We start from the raw sequence: 12,386 nt of genomic DNA, 5'->3' as shown, positions 1-12,386 counted from the left end.
CCCACCCAGACATAAACGATCTTTCCAACATCAGACAAGAGCCCCATGAAACAGTACATCATTATTGGGCCAGATTCCTCCTTGTGTTGAACAAGGTTAAGGACTGTCATGAGGAAGATGCAATCTCACTTTTCTGCAATAATTGCACAGTCAAGGGAATCCTTAACGCCTTAAGTCGCTGAGGGAGTCCTGGATTAGGGGGTGTCCAGATGGCCAAACTATACCTTCAGTCGGACTCCTGGACTATGAACATACAAGATTGAAGACTTCGTCCCGTGTCCGGAAGGGACTTTCCTTGGCATGGAAGGCAAGCTTGGCGATACGGATATGTAGATCTCCTACCATTGTAACCGACTTTGTGTAACCCTAACCCTCTCCGGTATCTATATAAACCGGAGGGTTTTAGTCCGTAGGACAACATACACAACAACAATCATACCATAGGCTAGCTTCTAGGGTTTAGCCTCTCCGATCTCGTGGTAGATCTACTCTTGTACTACCCATATCATCAATATTAATCAAGCAAGGCGTAGGGTTTTACCTCCATCGAGAGGGCCCGAACCTGAGTAAAACTTCGTATCCCTTGCCTCCTGTTACCATCCGGCCTAGACGCACAGTTCGGGACCCCCTACCCGAGATCCACCGGTTTTGACACCGACATTAGTGCTTTCATTGAGAGTTCCTCTGTTTCATCGCCGTCAGGCTTGATGGCTCCTACGATCATCAATGGCGAGGTAGTCCAGGGTGAGACCTTCCTCCCCGGACAGATCTTCGTCTTCGGCGGCTTCGCACTACGGGCCAATTCACTTGGCCATCTGGAGCAGATCGAAAGCTATGCCCCTGGCCGTTAGGTCAGATTCGGAAGTTTAAACTACATGGCTGACATCCGCGGGGACTTGATCTTCGACGGATTCGAGCCACTACTGAGCGCGCCGCACTATCACGACGAGCATGATCTAGCTCTGCCACCGAATAGTGCCCTGGAGGCCGCACCCACATCGGCTTCGACCCTTAATTCGGAGCCAACTACGCCGATCGAGGATGGGTGGTTGGACGCCGCCTTGGGGGCTATGATCCCAACGGCGATCGAGCCAAACACCAGCCCCGCACTCTGTGAGACTCGTGACTCCAAGGAGCCGGACCCCTCTCCGGACTCCGAACCCTCCGCACCCCTGCCGATCGAATCCGATTGGGCGCCGATTATGGAGTTTATTGCCGTGGACATCTTTCAGCACTCGCCTTTCGGCGATATTCTGAAGACAGTGAAGTATCTCTCTTTATTAGGAGAGCCCTGGCCGGACTACGGTCAGCAAGGTTGGGATTCGGACGATGAAGAAATTCAAAGCCCACCCACCACCCACTTTGTAGCCACTGTCGATGACTTAAACAACATGCTTGACTTCGGCTCCAAAGATATCGACGGTATGGACGCCGATGAAGGAGACGATAAAGAACCAGTGCCTATCAGGCCCTGGAAAGCCACCTCGTCATATGACATATACATGGTGGACACCCCAAAAGAAGGAGCTGGCGATGGAACAGCGGAGGATGACCCCTCCAAGAAACAGCCTAAGCGCCGGCGTCAGCAGCGCCGCTCAAAATCCCGCCAAAACAAATACGGTGATTCCAGCACGGGAGATAATAATACTCCGGAAAGTGCCGAAGAAACCCCCCTCCAGCAAGATTTAGCACAGGACGATGGAGAAACCAGCCCTCATGAGAAAGCGGCAGACAGAGAGGTTGAGGACGATAATTATATGCCTCCCTCCGAAGACGAGGCAAGCCTCGACGACGACGAATTCGTCGTGCTAGAGGATCCCGTCGAGCAAGAGCGTTTTCAACGCAGGCTTATGGCCATGGCAAGAAGCCTCAAGAAAAAACAGCAACAACTTAGAGCTGATCAAGATTTGCTAGTCGACAGATGGACTGAAGTCCTTGCGGCCGAAGAGCACAAACTCAAACGCCCCTCCAAGAGCTACCCAAAGCGCAGGTTGCTACCCCGATTAGAGGAGGAAGCACTTGATGCGGCCGACCGGCCACCTCGTGGCCGCGACAGAGAGGCCTCTCGGCCCTCCACTCAAGCCGCACCCCGTACCAAGGCACGGGAATATGCGTCGGACTTACGAGATATGTTGGAGGACAAGGCAAGGCAAACAAGATCGATCTACGGATCGCGTGGGCGCCCCACGGCTCGAGACGGTAACCGTCACGCTAGCCACAAATTCGGCAGGGCCGAACACAGTGGACAAAGCTCATTGGAGCTACGTCATGATATAGCCCAGTACAGAGGCGCCACACACCCAGTATGCTTCACAGACGAAATAATGGATCATCAAATCCCCGAGGATTTCAAACCCGTAAATATCGAATCATATGATGGCACAACAGATCCTGCGGTATGGATCGAGGATTATCTCCTTCATATCCACATGGCCCGCGGCGATGATTTCCACGCCATCAAATACCTCCCACTCAAGCTTAAAGGACCAGCTCGGCATTGGCTTAACAGCTTGCCAACAGGATCAATCAGTTGTTGGGAGGACCTGGAAGCCGCATTCCTCGACAATTTCCAGGGCACTTATGTGCGACCCCCAGACGCCGATGACCTAAGTCACGTAATTTAGCAGCCAGAGGAATCGGCCAGGCAATTCTGGACACGGTTCCTAACAAAGAAAAATCAAATAGTCGACTGTCCGGACGCTGAGGCCCTAGCAGCCTTCAAGCACAATATCCGTGACGAGTGGCTTGCCCGGCACCTTGGACAGGAAAAGCCGAAGTCTATGGCAGCACTCACGACACTCATGACCCACTTTTGCGCGGGAGAAGACAGCTGGCTTGCTCGTAGCAACAATATGACCAAGAACCCTGGTAATTCGGATACCAGGGACACTAGTGGCAGGTCGCGTCGCAACAAGCAGAAGCGCCGCATTAACGGCGACAATGCTGAGGATACGGCAGTTAATGCCGGATTCAGAGGCTCTAAATCCGGTCAGCGGAAAAAGCCATTCAAAAGGAATCCTAGGGGCCCGTCCAGTTTGGACCGAATACTCGACCGCTTGTGCCAGATACATGGCACCCCCGAAAAGCCGGCCAATCACACCAACAGGGATTGTTGGGTGTTCAAGCAGGCAGGCAAGTTAAACGCCGAAAATGAAGACAAGGGGCTGCATAGCAATGACGACGAGGAGCCCCGGCCGCCGAACAACAGTGGATAGAAGGGTTTTCCCCCACAAGTGTGGACGGTGAACATGATATACGCAACCCACGTCCCCAAAAGGGAGCGGAAGCGCGCGTTAAGGGACATATACGCGGTAGAGCCAGTCGCCCCAAAGTTCAACCCATGGTCCTCCTGCCCGATCACCTTTGATCGAAGGGACCATCCCACTAGCATCCGTCATGGTGGATTCGCCGCATTGGTTCTAGACCCAATTATTGACGGATTTCATCTCACTAGAGTCCTTATGGACGGCGGCAGTAGCCTGAACCTGCTTTACCAGGATACAGTGCGGAAAATGGGCATAGATCCCTCGAGGATTAAGCCCACCAAAACGACCTTTAAAGGCGTAATACCAGGTGTAGAGGCCAACTGTACAGGCTCAGTCACACTTGAAGTGGTCTTCGGATCTCCGGATAATTTCTGAAGCGAGGAGTTAATCTTCGACATAGTTCCATTCCGCAGTGGCTATCACGCACTGCTCGGGCGAACCGCATTCGCCAAGTTCAATGCGGTACCGCACTACGCATACCTTAAGCTCAAGATGTCAGGCCCTCAAGGAGTAATTACGGTCAATGGAAACACCGAACGCTCCCTCCGAATGGAGGAGCACATGGCGGCCCTTGTAGCGGAAGTACAAAGCAGCCTCTCCAGGCAGTTCTCCAGTCTGGCCATTAAACGACCAGACACCGTCAAGCGCGCTCGGAGTAACCTACAACAAGACTGCCTGGCACGATCCGAGCAGGCATAGAAATGCGGCCCCAACCCCAGCCCTCGCAAAAATGCGACACCAGTACTTCGCGTACATAACTACGCTCTAGAAATACCATGGGTACAGGGGAAGGGGCACCATCAGGGCACGCCCGAAACACGGCTTAAACCGCACCAGGGGCTGCCGATTTTTTAATTTTCTCTTACTTTCAGGACTCCACACTTCGGAAGGCCTGTTCGGCAGTTCAATTGCCGCACAAACGATGCAAGAACCAAGGAAGCAGACAAGCCACGCCGCATTACGGAACTCCCAGGTGGTCTCTATCACGAGCAGTATACCTGTTTCGCATACTATTCCGCAGCTTGCCCCTGGAACGGGCATGTTACATAGTCCAACCTTTTGCTTATCACATTATTTGTATCGTTCTGCTTTGATCGCAGCCATCTTTAATAAACAGTGCATAGCTTTTGTCTATTTTTGCATTACTCTTTTTTAATATATGTTCCTTAACGACATGTTGCATCCATACACTTTGGTACGACCAAAATACGCCAGGGGTTTTAGTACCCCTCAATATGGTGTGAGAAGTCCGAACACTTTAACAAGTGCGGCATCCCGAACTTATAGCATTATATGCATCGGCTCCGAATCATGTCTTGGGTTTGGGTTTGCCTGGCTCCTATGTTTTAGTGCCTTACGTTCCACTATATCGGCTAAGGTAGCACTAGGAGAACCACTGCGAATGTGCCCCGGTTGAGATGGGTCGAGCACCTCAGTGGATAAAGCTAAAACTGACTGTCATGATGAAGCGAGAGCTGGTCACTGTTCAAGAGGTTTTTCGAGTCCCTAACGACTTATGCCGCTTAGAGCGAGGAGCCGGCTCTGTCCGGCCAAGGCGTGGATAGCACCCCGAACTCGGTCTTCCGAATACCAGGGGCTTCGCCGAAATTTAAAATTATAGAATTCTATGGCTAAGTGAGAGTGTTCACGCATTATAGTCCGATTGCCTTGTTCGTTGGGCTGAGCGCCTCCCTCGAAGGACCCAAACATGGGAAAAAGAGCGCTCAGGTTTATCCCCGAACACCCCAGCACTAGCGATACGGGGGCAGAAGCCGACGACTTGCCATCTCTCAGAATTGATAAACAGCCGCACAGAAGGTAATATTTTAAATTCCAAACAGCATTGCTTATCGCATATGAACAAGTTTTCAGCACACAGGACAAAACGAGCAAGTTTCACTCAAAAATTACATCCCTAGAACACTCATCCGCCACAAGGCAGGCACCCTTCAGAACATCCTTATAATAATTCTTGGGCTTGCGATGCTCTTTCCCGGGCGGTGGCCCGTCCTTCACAAGCTTCTCAGCATCCAACTTGCCCCAGTGCACCTTAGCACGGGCAAGGGCCCTACGGGCACCTTCAATGCAGACGGAGCGCTTGATGACTTCGAGCCTTGGACAGGCCTCCACCAGCCGCCGCACCAGCCCGAAATAGCTCCCAGGCAGAGCCCCTCCAGGCCACAGCCGAACTATGAGGCCCTTCATAGCCTGTTCAGCCGCCTTGTGGAGCTCGACCAGTTGCTTCAGCTGGTCGCTCGGGGGCACGGGGTGCCCGGCCTCAGCATACTGAGACCAGAACACCTTCTCTGTCGAGCTGCCCTCCTCGGCTCGATAGAATGCAGCGGCATCGGACACACTCCGGGGAAGATCTGCGAATGCTCCTGGAGAGCTCCGGATTCGGGTAAGTAACAAGTAACTCACGTTTATGTGTTTGCTTTGCATAAAGAATGCCTTACCCGCCGCTATCTTCTTCACCTCATCCAACTCCTGGAGGGTCTTCTGGGATTCGGCCTTGGCAGACTTGGCATTTTCAATAGCCATCACAAGCTCGGACGCTCGCGTCTTTGAGTCAAGCTTCAAACTCTCATGTTTTTCCATGAGAGCCTGGAGCTCTTGCCGTACCTTGCCAACCTCGGCCTCATACTTCTCCCGCTTGGTGCGCTTCATGGCCGCCCTCTTCTCAGCCTCGACCAGCACTTGCTTAAGGGTCGCCACCTCAGATGTGGCCCCTACAATAGCCACGATAATCCTATCATTTTTTGCAATTGCATCTTTTTATATATATTTAAACAAGGTATTTCTTACCTTCATTGTCCCCGAGCTGCTTCTTGGCATGCCCAAGCTCTTGCTCGGACCGCTCAAGGCTCTGCTTTAGCGTGTCCACTTCCGCAGTCAGTGCGGCGGACGCAAGCAGAGAAGCCTGCATACGCATATTGACTCCTTTTTGTTAGACTCCTGCGAATTTTATTTGATCCTCTATTCGGCTTTTCTTCCCGAACGCCAAACAGGGCATCAGGGGCTACTGTCTATGCGGTAATATTATTTACACATTCTTTACTTACCTCAAAGCCTGTTAAAAGGCTAGCACAAGCTTCAGTCAGTCCGCTCTTGGTGGACTGAACCTTCTGGACCACCACACTCATAATAGTGCGGTGCTCCTCGTCGATGGAGGCGTCTTGGAGCGCCTCCAACAGGTTCTCCGGCGCCTCCGGTTGGACGGGGGTCACCGGCACGGTGGGCTTGCTCCTCTTGGAAGGAGGTCCCCCGCCGGACTCTGGAACCTTTGAAGGTTCCAGAGTGGTGTCCGGCCTGGAACCGGACTTGGAGCCCTGGGGGGTTTCATCCCCTTTACTCCTGGAGTCCGGGAGGTCGCCTTGCGGTGCCTCCAGGACCACCTCCTCCCAGCTTGGAACCTGTTGGGACAACACTTTGCTGTCATCCATAGGGCAGGGGGAGGAAGCCGTCGGAAGCGAGTTCACATCCGACGAGTCCAGTGAGCCGCTCGACGACGCGTCGAGCCGGTCTTTGGGTGGGCTGCATAAACATATTCGACATAAGGGAAAGCTATGCAATAAATGAATACTATGAATTACTCTGGTATCCGGATACTTACGATTTTGCCAGGGGCTTGGCCCTGGCCAGCCACTCCTCTCCGCCGTCGTTGGCGTCGGTGGAGTAGTCCGGAGGAAGGGTTTTCCCCTTCTTGGACCCTCCGGCCTCCCCCGAGAGGTCGGCCTTCCTTTTCTTCTCTCCTCCCGCTGGAGGAGGAGAGGTCTCTTCTTCTTCCTCCTCGTCTTGACGGGAGGAATGCACCTCAGAACCGTCGGATGATGGATCCGACACCTCCTGGCGTCGGGCACTCTTTTGAGTCCCCGTGGCCTTTTTCGCGGCCTTCTTCTCCGGCACCACATAGGGTGCCGGAACTAGCAGCTTCGCCAAGCGAGCGTCCGCTGGGCCTTCGGGCAAAGGAGCCGGACAGTTGATCTGTCCGGACGTCACCTGCCAATCTTGTCAAAGGTAAGGGAGCTTAGATCCCGCATGGAGTCAAACTATGAAAAACTGATACCCTGTAAAAGGAAAAAAACAGCTTACCGCATGAGCGTGACGCTGCGTACTGAATCTGCGATCCTCGGTAGCGGATGCGGGGGCCTCGGTGCCCTTGAAAAGCACCTTCCAGGCATCTTCGTACGTCGTGTCGAAGAGCCTGCTCAGAGTTTGGTGCCGCGCTGGGTCGAACTCCCACAGGTTGAAAGCCCGTTGTTGACACGGGAGGATCAGGCGGATGAGCATAACCTGGACAACGTTGACAAGTTTGAGCTTCTTGTCCACCAGGGTTTGGATGCATGTTTGGAGTCCGGTCAGCTCTCCTTTTTTACCCCACGATAGGCCCATCTCCTTCTAGGAGGTGAGCCGCGTAGGGGGTCTGGATCGAAACACGGGGGTTGCGACCCATTCGGGGTCGCGCAGCTCGGTGATATAGAACCACCCCGATTGCCACCCCTTCAGGGTCTCCACAAGGAGCCCTCGAGCCATAAGACGTTGGCCATCTTGCCCACCATGGCGCCTCCGCACTCCGCCTGGTTGCCGCGCACCACCTTCGGCTTGACATTGAAAGTCTTGAGCCATAGGCCGAAATGGGGGCGGATGCGGAGGAAAGCCTCACACACGACGATAAACGCCGAGATGTTGAGGACAAAGTTCGGGGCCAGATCTTGGAAATCCAGGCCATAGTAGAACATGAGCCCTCGGACAAATGGGTGAAGAGGGAAGCCCAGTCCATGGAGGAAATGGGGGAGGAACACCACCCTCTCATGGGGCCTATGGGTGGGGATGATCTGCCCCTTTTCAGGAAGCCGGTACGCAATGTCGTTAGACAAGTATCTGGCCTTCCTCAGTTTTTTGATGTGTCCCTCCGTGACGGAGGAGACCATCCACTTTCCTCCCGCTCCGGACATGGCTAGAGAAGGTTGAGGTAGGGAGTGCGGACTTGGGTGCTGGAGCTCGAGTCGCGAGAATGGATAAGCAAGGGAGGAAGAAGGCGTAGGTGAAAAGGTGGATCCTTATCGCCTTATATGGGTGGACGCAACTATGTGTCCCCACCAGCCTGGTAAAACTCGCTTATCTCCAAGCGCCGTAATCAATGGCGCGGTTGGGTTACCCACGCCCGTATTGATGAGAATCCCTAAATAAGGGGACACGATCTTTGCTTTAACAAGACATGCCAAGGAAACCGCCTCGCATGACGCGCTGAGGTGGGATAATGAAACGACTCGGATAAAGGCTTGGCCGTGGTGTGTCACACTACAGAATACGTCAGCAGATTAGATTTGTGTAAATGCTATTCTCTCTATGGCAATATGTGGAAACTTATTTTGCGGAGCCGGACACTATCTTTGTGTTCAAAAACTTCTATGAAGTACTTGGAGGAGGAACCCGCCTTGCAATGTCAAAGACAATCTGCGCGCTGGACTCGTCGTCATTGAAGCCTGGTTCAGGGGCTACTGAGGGAGTCCTGGATTAGGGGGTGTCCGGATGGCCGGACTATACCTTCAGCCGGACTCCTGGACTATGAAGATACAAGATTGAAGACTTCGTCCCGTGTTCGAAAGGGACTTTCCTTGGCATGGAAGGCAAGCTTGGCGATATAGATATGTAGATCTCCTACCATTGTAACCGACTTTGTGTAACCCTAACCCTCTCCGGTGTCTATATAAACCGGAGGGTTTTAGTCCGTAGGACAACATACACAACAACAATCATACCATAGGCTAGCTTCTAGGGTTTGGCCTCTCCGATCTCGTGGTAGATCTACTCTTGTACTACCCATATCATCAATGTTAATCAAGCAGGATGTAGGGTTTTACCTCCATCGAGAGGGCCCGAACCTGGGTAAAACTTCGTGTCCCTTGCCTCCTGTTACCATCCGGCCTAGACGCACAGTTCGGGACCCCCTACTTGAGATCCGCTGGTTTTGACACCGACAGTCGCAGTGACATATCACGCTTCGCTGACTTGGCGTCCATAGTGCGAAAGTACTGTGCGATGGAAAGCGGCTGGAAAACCGAAACGAAATTTTGGGATAGTCCGGCTCCAAATATACACCCAGTCCGAAGTAAAAGGGTGCACTATCATAAGACACCCGAGCTAGTTGCCAAGAAACAAAAAACATATACAGGGCATGGAACCGTATTGGAGGGATGGCTTAACGGTCCCTGCAAAATTCATAGTACGACGAATACCATACCAACACACAATCTTAGAGCATGTTGGATACTCCGGCAGGTGGCTAAAAGCGGTGAGGATCTTCTCATCCCAGATGCCGCAGAGCACCATCCCACGGATAGCAATATGGTATTAACAGTCTTTGAGACCTTCGCATCAAATAATAGGCGCAAGCAAACACTCCGCAGCATTGCCGAAATCTGCCATGTGGCAACAATAAATCCATGGAGTGACACGGCTATCACATTCAATGCCAGTGATGAACCTAAATTCCGAACAGTCCGAGCACCAGCTGCACTGGTCCTCAGCCCAATCATGGACGGCTTTCGACTCACCAAAGTACTCATGGACGGCGGCAGTGGATTAAACCTCATCTATGAGGAAACTCTTCAAAAGATGGAAATAGACTGAAACCGCATTGAGCAAAGTAGCAGAACCTTTAGAGGAATCATCCCCAGCCAGGAAGCACGTTGTGCTGGGAAAATCACACTAGATGTGGTATTCAGCATGCCGGATAATTACAGGTCCAAAGAAATTACATTCCAAGTGGCCCCGTTCAGCAGTGGTTATCACGCTCTTTTAGGACGGGAGGCGTTCACACTCTTCCAAGCCGTACCCCATTACGGGTACATGAAGCTCAAAATGCCCGAGGCCAACGAAATCATCACTCTCGCTAGTGATCCGGACACAGCACTCCGCGCCGAAAACAAAACAGCCGCACTGGCCCTTGAGGCATTATCCGAAGCCCTCTCGGCCGAGGAATTAACCACGCTACGCTCCACAGTGGACAGGGACGATGTGATACTCGACAAGAGATCCAAGTCCACCTCTTTTAAACCAGCGGATGAAATAGTCAAATTCCAAGTCCACCCAATGGACCCTGCAAAAACAGCCTCCATCGGGGCACAGTTAAACCCCGCCGTGGACGCCGCACTATGAGTGTTCCTGCGCGAGAATTGGGACATATTCGCCTGGCATCCCTCAGACATGCCAGGAATCCCACGCAGGCTGGCCGAGCATAGCCTCAATATCCTAAAGGGATTCAAGCCGGTCAAGCAAGCTCTTCGGCGTTTCTCTGAACCTAAGAGACATGCCATGGGAGAGGAACTAGCCAAGTTATTGGAGGCCGGATTCATCAGAGAAATACAACACCCGGACTGGCTAGCAAACCTGGTGAGTGTACCAAAGAAGGATAAATCATGGTGCCTTTGTGTCAATTTCAAGGACCTCAATAAAGCTTGCCCAAAGGATCCCTTCCCCTCCCCCGCATCGATCAAATTATTGATGCTACCGCATGACACGAGTCATTGTGTTTCCTCGACGCATACTCCGGTTACCACCAAATCAAGATGGCGGAGTCCGACCAAGCCGCAACGGCATTCATCACACCATACGGTCCCTTCTGTTTTAACACAATGCCTTTTGGGCTCAAAAACGCCGGCGCAACATATCAGCGCATGATTCAGACCTGTCTGGAGAAACAAATCGGCAAAACAGTAGAGGCATACGTAGACGATGTGGTCATCAAAACCAAACACGTCGACTCTTTGATAGACGACTTGAGGCTCACATTCGACAACCTCCGAACATACGACATCAAGCTCAATCCGGAAAAATGCATTTTCGGCGTACCAGCCGGAAAGCTCCTGGGTTTCATTGTCTCCAGTAGAGGTATTGAAGCTAATCCGGCCAAAATCCGAGCTTTGTCACAGTTGGCTACCCCAACAGACCTCAAACAAATCCAGAAGTTAACTGGATGCGTGGCGGCTCTAAGCCGCTTTATCTCCCGCTTAGGAGAAAAGGCTTTACCCCTTTATCGCCTCCTTCGGCGCACTGAACACTTCGAGTGGATGGACGCGGCCACATCCGGATTGGAATAAATAAAGGCCATTTTGGCAACCAACCCAATCCTGTCTGCGCCAAACATTGGCGAACCAATGCTGTTGTACATTGCGGCAACTCATCAAGTTGTCAGCCCAGTGCTCGTTGTCGAACGGGAAGCGGACGGACATAAATTACCTCTTCAAAAGCCGGTATACTATGTATCCACTGTCCTCACTCCATGCAAATCACGGTACCCACATTATCAAAAGATAGCCTATGCGGTATTCATGGCATCCCGGAAGCTACGACACTACTTTCAAGAGTGTTCAATTACAGTAGCCTCGGAAGTGCCACTTAATGATATTATAAACAACCGCGACGCTACGGGCCGGATTGCCAAATGGGCCATCGAGCTCCTCCCGTTCGACATAACATACAAACCTCGATGAGCCATTAAGTCGCAAGTATTGGCCGACTTCGTCGCCGAATGGACGGAGGCCGAACTCCCTAAAGAGTATGGCGCATACTCCAATTGGATCATGCACTTCGACGGTTCTAAAATGCTGGCTGGTCTAGGGGCTGGCGTCGTCCTGACGTCCCCAACTGGAGATATCGTTTAGTACGTACTACAAATACTGTACACAGACTCCAACAACGCAGCCGAATATGAAGCTCTGTTGCATGGTCTTCGGACGCAGTCTCCATGGGCATTCAACGCCTGGAGGTGCGTGGGGATTGAAACCTCGCAATATCCCAAATAAATGGAGACTTTGATGCCAAGGATCCAAAAATGGCGGCCTATCGAAACACCATCCTAAAAATGTCAGCTTGGTTCGAGGGGCTCGAATTTCACCATGTGGATCGGGAAAACAATCAGGCGGCGGATATCCTCGCCCACATCGGCGCCAAATGTGATGCGGTCCCCCCAACATATTTTTGGAGAGGCTGTTCAAGCCATCCGTAGTATGGGAAGGGGACACTGGTAACAACAGCCTGGACCTGGCCAAAATACCCGATACCGAACACTCTGACACAATCGGAGGCTCCGCCACCGAAATAACACCTTCAGCCCAC

The sequence above is a fragment of the Triticum aestivum genome, chromosome 5A (genome assembly GCF_018294505.1).
Source record: "Triticum aestivum cultivar Chinese Spring chromosome 5A, IWGSC CS RefSeq v2.1, whole genome shotgun sequence".
Lineage (NCBI taxonomy): Eukaryota > Viridiplantae > Streptophyta > Magnoliopsida > Poales > Poaceae > Triticum > Triticum aestivum.
This window is presented reverse-complemented; position numbering follows the sequence as displayed.